This window comes from Oratosquilla oratoria, chromosome 31 (genome assembly GCF_046742065.1).
Source record: "Oratosquilla oratoria isolate Oo_2021 chromosome 31, ASM4674206v1, whole genome shotgun sequence".
In the NCBI taxonomy this organism is placed as follows: domain Eukaryota; kingdom Metazoa; phylum Arthropoda; class Malacostraca; order Stomatopoda; family Squillidae; genus Oratosquilla; species Oratosquilla oratoria.
The window spans coordinates 10,468,839-10,475,994 of NC_134807.1; positions in this window are offsets into that span (position 1 = coordinate 10,468,839).

Consider the following 7,156-nt stretch of genomic DNA (forward strand, 5'->3'; position numbering starts at 1 on the left):
TCTACTTATTTATTTATTTATTTATATGTATTTATTTATTTATCCATTTTATTTTATGTGTTTACTCTTTTCTTTCGACTTTGAATTTTTTGTCTCCACTGTCGTTGGTCAAAACCGGACAATCTTGATCTGTTGTTGTCGTCACATTACCCTAAGATGGAAAACCAAGATGGCGCCTCCGTGCAGGATCGACGCCGGCGCTGTTTACTAATTTGATGTTCTGTGTGCGTGCACAGGCACATGCGTGTACAGGTTGATGGCGTACATACACAAATATATACATGTGCACGTATGTACATGTGTAGTTCAACCTTAATGGTATGCAGCATGTGGAGAGGGGAATGTCTGTTGAGGAAGGACGGGAGAGGACAGAAGAAGGGTGAATGGAGAATGGTTGTATATGAATGATGCTGTGATACATGAGGTGGAATGGGTGGGGGATGTGGGGTGAGGTAGTATGTGTGGGAAAAAATTGACGCAGCCCGAAGGGATTTCTCCCCGTCTTCTCCTTTTCTGCATGGGGGGACGGAGAGGGAGGGGGTCGCCGATTTAATGAAGCGGCCTTGCTGTGGATGTGCTGTGTCTTACGACACTGCCTCTGACCCAGGGCAGTGGACAAGGTGCAGGGATGACCCGTCATCCAGGAGGTGCTAAGATAAGAGGGAGGGTGGAGGGGTGTGGAGTGTATTTAGGGATGGAATGAGTGGGAATGGTTTTATGCCTTTTTCTTTTTGGCTACCTCCCTTGTAAGGGGGAAAAAGCCTTGGTATATGTATGTATGTATTATTATTGTTATTATTATCATTATTATCATTATTATCATTATTATTATTATCATTATTATTAATATCATTATTGTTATTATTATCATTACTGTTATTATTATTATTGTTATTATTATTATTATTATTATTATTATTACTATTATTCTATTTATTTATTTATTCATTTATTTTGTATGTTGAGATGGCTCTGGTTGTGAATGCAGCCTGAAATCTTTGTAATCAGCTCGATAGTACAGATGAGGTCCCAGCATGTAATATATGCGAAACTGGTCTACAGCACCTCTGATGACCGCCATTGTAGATAGGTTGGAAAGCCATGATAGAACCCGAACATTACACACTGTTCCACGCGGCTATATGTATGTGTGTACTTTTGATGATGGACTATATGCGTTTATATGTCTGTATTATGTAGTACTAATAGTCTGTAGCTTTTAGTAGTATAGGTGAAACGCAGCTCTTTGTAGTACTAATGAGCCATTTCTCTTTGTTGTACTCAAAAGTCAAAACTCCTTGTAGTATAAGCGAGCCAATTCTCTTTGTAGTGCTCATGAGCCACAGTTCTCTTTAATACTGATAATCCGAAACTCTTTGTAGTATGGATGAACCAAACCTCTTTGTAGTATGAATGAGCCCCAGTTCTTTGTAATACTGATAATCCAAAGATCTTTGTAGTATGGATGAGCCAAACCTCTTTGTAGTATGAATGAGCCACACTTCTCTGTAGTACTGATAACCCAAAGCTTTTTGTAGTACTGATGAAACGCAGCTCTTTGTCGTGCTGATGAGCCATTTCTCTTTGTTGTACTGTTAATCCGAATATATTTGTAGTATGGATGAGCCAAAACTCTTTGTAGTATGAATGAGACACAGTTCTTTGTAGTACTGATAATCCAAAGTTCTTTGTAGTACTAATGAGCCACTTCTCTTTGTTGAACTTATAAATCAAAGCTCTTTGTAGTATTGACGAACCAAACCTCTTTATAGTGCTGATGAGCCACAGTTCTTTGTAGTGCTGATAATCCGAAGCTCTTTGTAGTGTGGTCGAGCCAAAACTCTTTGTAGTATGAATGAGACACAGTTCTTTGTAGTACTGATAATCCAAAGTTCTTTTTAGTGCTGATGAGCCACCTCTTTGTTGTACTTATAAGTTGAAGCTCTTTGTAGTATTGGCGCCAAGCCTCTTGTAGGCTGATGAGCCACAGTTCTTTGTACTACTTATAATTAATCGAAGCTCTTTGTAGTGTGGTCGAGCCAAAACTCTTGGTAGTACTGATAACCCAAAGTTCTTTTTAGTGCTGATGAAACGCAGCTCTTTATACTACTGATGAGCCACGCCTCTTTGTTGTACTTACAATCAGAAGCTCTTTGTAGTATGGATGAGCCAAGCCTCTTTGTAGTGCTGATGAGCCACAGTTCTTTATAGTACTTATGATACAAAGCTCTTTGTAGAATTGATGAACCAAGCCTCTTTGTAGCGTGAATGATCATGACTGTCATGACTGGCGACAGCATGAATGAAGGTACATGTCTCAGAACGTTAGGGAAGGGAAGAAGAACATACAGAACGGCGGTAAGTGAAGAACGTACAGAACGGCTAGGAAGGAACGTGGGTTTGGGTTTGTTAAATCCGTAGACTTGTTTTAAGTTATAGTTTGTGAAGGAGAGGGAGAGATAAGTACAAATACACACACACACACACACACACACACACACACACACACACACACACACACACACACACACACACACACACACACACACACACACACACACACACACACACACACACACACACACACAAAACACGAGACAGGATCCCGCGAGTATTGGTTCTCTCCTGTATATAAGGTAAATGCATATATGTAAACATAAGCGCACACACACACACACATACACACACAAGTACATTCGCTTCCTCAATTGCCTTATATTCTAATTTGGCTGCCGCCAGGTTATTTTATTCAGTGATCAGTCGCAGGTTCGCCTTTTGTCTACGTCCTTAATGGGCAGATTTCCCTTATCTGAATAAAATCATCTGACGGCAGCCAGGATGGATGTGAAAGTCATGGATGACAGTGAAATTGGTTTGTAGATCAACAAACCCTTTCGCTGTGGGTTTTCCCTCGACTTGATAAAAATCACATGACGGCAGACAGAATTAAAGTAAACTTCGTATTCGGTATTCAAAAGGTTAATCAGTCTTTGTTAGGGACCAAAAGGTATGTTCCTCCTTTATAAAACTTTGTAATCATTTGAAAATGATAAAGTTAAACACTGAGTTCGCTAGTCAAAAGGTTAATCGGTCCTTATTACGGACCAAAAGGTCTCCTGTCAGTATGCTCTTCTTTTGTAATCCTTTTTAATCCTTTGAGAAGAATAAAGCTAAACATTGAGTTCGCTAGTCAAAAAGGTTAATCAGTCCTTATTACGGACCAAAAGGTCTCCTGTCAGTATGCTTTTCCTTTGTAATCCTTTGAGAAGAGTAAAGCTAAACACTGATTTGGCAATCAAAAGATTAATTAATCAGTCCTTGTGATGAACCAAGAGGTCTCCTGTCTGCTTACTCTTCCTTTGTAAACCTTTGTAATCCTTTGAGTCATCAAAGTGTGAGGGAAAGGGATGTACTGTACTATGTCCTTGGCCTTGATGTAGCCTTGTTCTCACATCCCGTCCTACCGACACTGAAGTCCTTGGTAATCACCTTCCTTCTCGTTCCTGGGGACGCGCGGGCTTCACCGAATGGATGAGCTTACAAAGATCGTGGAGGGAAAATCCGTTACTTTTTGAACAACTGATATAACGGTCGTAACCGCCACCGCCGCCGCGGGAAAACGCGCTGCCTTTGCTTGCACGTGTAACTTCCGAAAGGATGAGCTTATGGAGATCATGAGGGGGGAAAACCGTTACTTTTTGAAATTCGAAAATAACAGACGTAACCGCCGCAGGAAACACGTTGCCTTTGCTTGTGTGCTTGAGCTCTTGTGACGGAAATGCCAGTGACGCGCGGGGTGTGTCCGTTTCGTCAAATCTGCGACGTGATAAGCGTCAGTTCGCGGGACGCGACCGCGTTGTGTCACATCGAGAGCCTGCGTGACGTCAGGAAGATGTCCAAGAATGGTTTTGGGGGGAAAACTGCAAAATGAAGGTCAATTTTTAAAACTCATTTATGGGATGTCCATACCACAATTAATCACACTTTCTAAAAGGGTTCCCTAGATTGGCTAATTTTAAAACAAAATATTTTACAACCGAATTAGCTCAGGATAGAAGAGGCATATGTACAATTCATTGTTCTTTAGGTACGAAAACTAACATAGACAAATATAAAGATTTAATTCAACACATACGGTATATGCACGCACGCAAGCCTCAAACACACGCAAATACGCGAACGCGCGCGCACACACACACACACACGCACTCTCTCTCACACACACACACACACACACGGCCGAAAATCAACAAACTGATAATAGATAAGATCATAGGTAGTTCGGATTTCTTTAAGTAAGGCCCTCGCTATCGAGAGATTTTTTTCTAATTAATTTTATTTTATTCATTTACTTATTTATTCATTTATCTATTTATTTATTTAATTATTGTCACTGAAATGAACAAGATCGTCAGGCAACAGTGGGAAATGTTATTCCGTATGGAAGGGATCAAAGTGGGTTTTTATTTGTTTTATTGTTATGTTTTATTTTATTTATCTGTTTTGTATGTATGTATCCGTTCATTGATTTATTCGTCTGTTTATTTATTTTTCTATTATCATTGTTTCATTTTATTTCATTTTATCTTATTTTCTTTATTCATTTTTTTTTTTTTTTGGGGGGGGGGGTGACAGATTATACAAGAGCACGTGAACCACGCCTATCCAACCGCAGACCTCACCGAGAAGTACAGTTTAGGTGGAAATAACTTCACTCACCACGTAGTTGTAGGCGGACAATATCCCACATAGGAAAAGTAGGACCAAAATTACAAACGGACATTCCGTCCAATAACGGAGCACCTCACATGTAGATAACGATGGAGTTCATCGCGTAGTTACAGGAGGGCAGTACCCATAGAGGAAAGATAGGACTAAAACTACAGACGGACATTTCGTCCTATAACGGGGCCCCTAACATGTAGATAATGATGGACTTCATCGCGTAGTTACAGGCGGACAATATCCCACAGAGGAAAGATAGGACCAAAACTGCAGACAGACATTTCGTCCTATAACGGAGCACCTAACATGTAGATAATGATGGACTTCATCGCGTAGTTACAGGAGGACAATATCACACTGAGGAAAGATAGGACAAAAACTACAGAAGGACATTTCGTCCTATAACGAAGCACCTCACATGTAGATAATGATGGACTCAATCGTGTAGTTCCATGCGGACAATATCCCACAGAGGAAAGATAGGACCAAAACTATAGGACATTTCGTCCTATAACGGGGCACCTCACATGTAGATAATGATGAACTTAATCGCGTAGTAACAGGTGGACAATATCCCACGGAGGAAAGATAGGACCAAAATTACAGACGGACATTTCGTCCTATAACGGGGCATCTCACATGTAGATAATGATGGCCTTTGCCGCGTAGTTGTATGTGGACAATTCCCCACACAGGAGAAGTAAAATCAAGAGTACAAGAGAACAGTTTCCCACACTGGAGAAAGGTAGGACAAAAAATGCAGGCGGACATTTCGTCCGATAACGGGTCACCCCCGCACGTAGATAAACCTCACACATGATAGTGGACAACCCCAGCAACAGTCCTCTGATAAGGGGAACCATCTGATAAAAAATGAGAGGAAGGTGGACACTATCTCTCATTATCTCTTCCTCTCAGGAACAACTCTCTCTCTCTCTCTCTCTCTCTCTCTCTCTCTTTTTTTTTTTTTTTTTTTTGCCAAGTATGTTTCTCACTAAGAATTCATCAGCATTGGGAGGCTCTGAAACTCTCTTCCTCCACAATGTTTTTCTACTCGTCTTTGAATTGGAGTTTCAGATAAAAGGGGAGTTTGAGGTCATCTGCTCATTTACCTCCACTACACACACACACACACACACACACACACACACACACACACACATATATACACACACACACTTACGCACGCATATGCGCATACACACACAGTGGTGGAGTTCCCGGCCGCCACTACGGCGGTCCGGGTTCGAATCTCGCCCAAGGCTGATATAATTTCAGTATCACTGCGCTGCGGGTCGTTACTCCAACTCTTGTGGGCGGGGAGTTGGGTGTGTGTGTGCGTGTAAGGTCACAGCATTATGACCCATAGATCGGTCATATATGAGCTCTGAGCTCTCTTCCGGGAGGGAAATAGTGTATACGAGTCCAACATGTGATCCAAGACCATGTGAATCACACGCACACATACTCGTACATACACAAACACACATACATGCGCGCGCACACACACACACACACATACACACACACACACACACATATACTCGTACATACACAAATACACATACACACACACGCACACACACTCACACACACACACACACAAACATACGCACACCATTCGCAAATGTTAATCCAGCGGTCCGAGTTCGATTCCCGCCCAGGTCTGAAATAATTTCAGCATCACTGCACTGCGAGCCGGTAGTCCAACTCTCGTGGGCAAGGAGTTGTGTGTATGAGAGTGTGTGTGTGTGCGTGTGTGTGTGTGTGTGTGTGTGTGTGTGTGTGTGTAAAGTAACAACATTGCCCATAAATTGGCTAATATATGAGCTCTGAGCTCTCATCCGAAAAAGGTAATAGTTGTCGATCACGAGTCCAACATGTGATCCAAGACTGATGAATTACACACTCACACACACACACACACACACACACACACACACACACACACACACACACGGGGACCTACGATTATAGCTCTTCTCCTGTACATTTTAATTAGGTGAAGATAATTAGTTAAGTACACACATATGTACTCGTGTATTCAAGCGTGTACGCACGAATGTGTACATATGTGTACTTTACGCGCACACAAATGTACACATATTCGTTCTGAATGAGGAAAAAGATTTTATTCAATGCAAAGGGCGGACCCTTGATTGAAAGTTGTCTTAAATGAATGCGGGACTCGAACCCACAACTAAATGAATACGATACCAGCACGCTTCCGATGACGCCAACATTTTAAAAGGGATTTTTTTTTTTGCCAGAATAGAATATTTCAAGGTTGCTACCGTGATGAAGGTGTTAGAGGCCTGATGACGTGCCTACGTGCGCTCGCGGGCGCACACCCCTGAGGGAACGTCCGAACTCGCACAAACACAATGGTGACATCGGAAATTCCTTCGAAGTCTGGGATGGACTACAACTT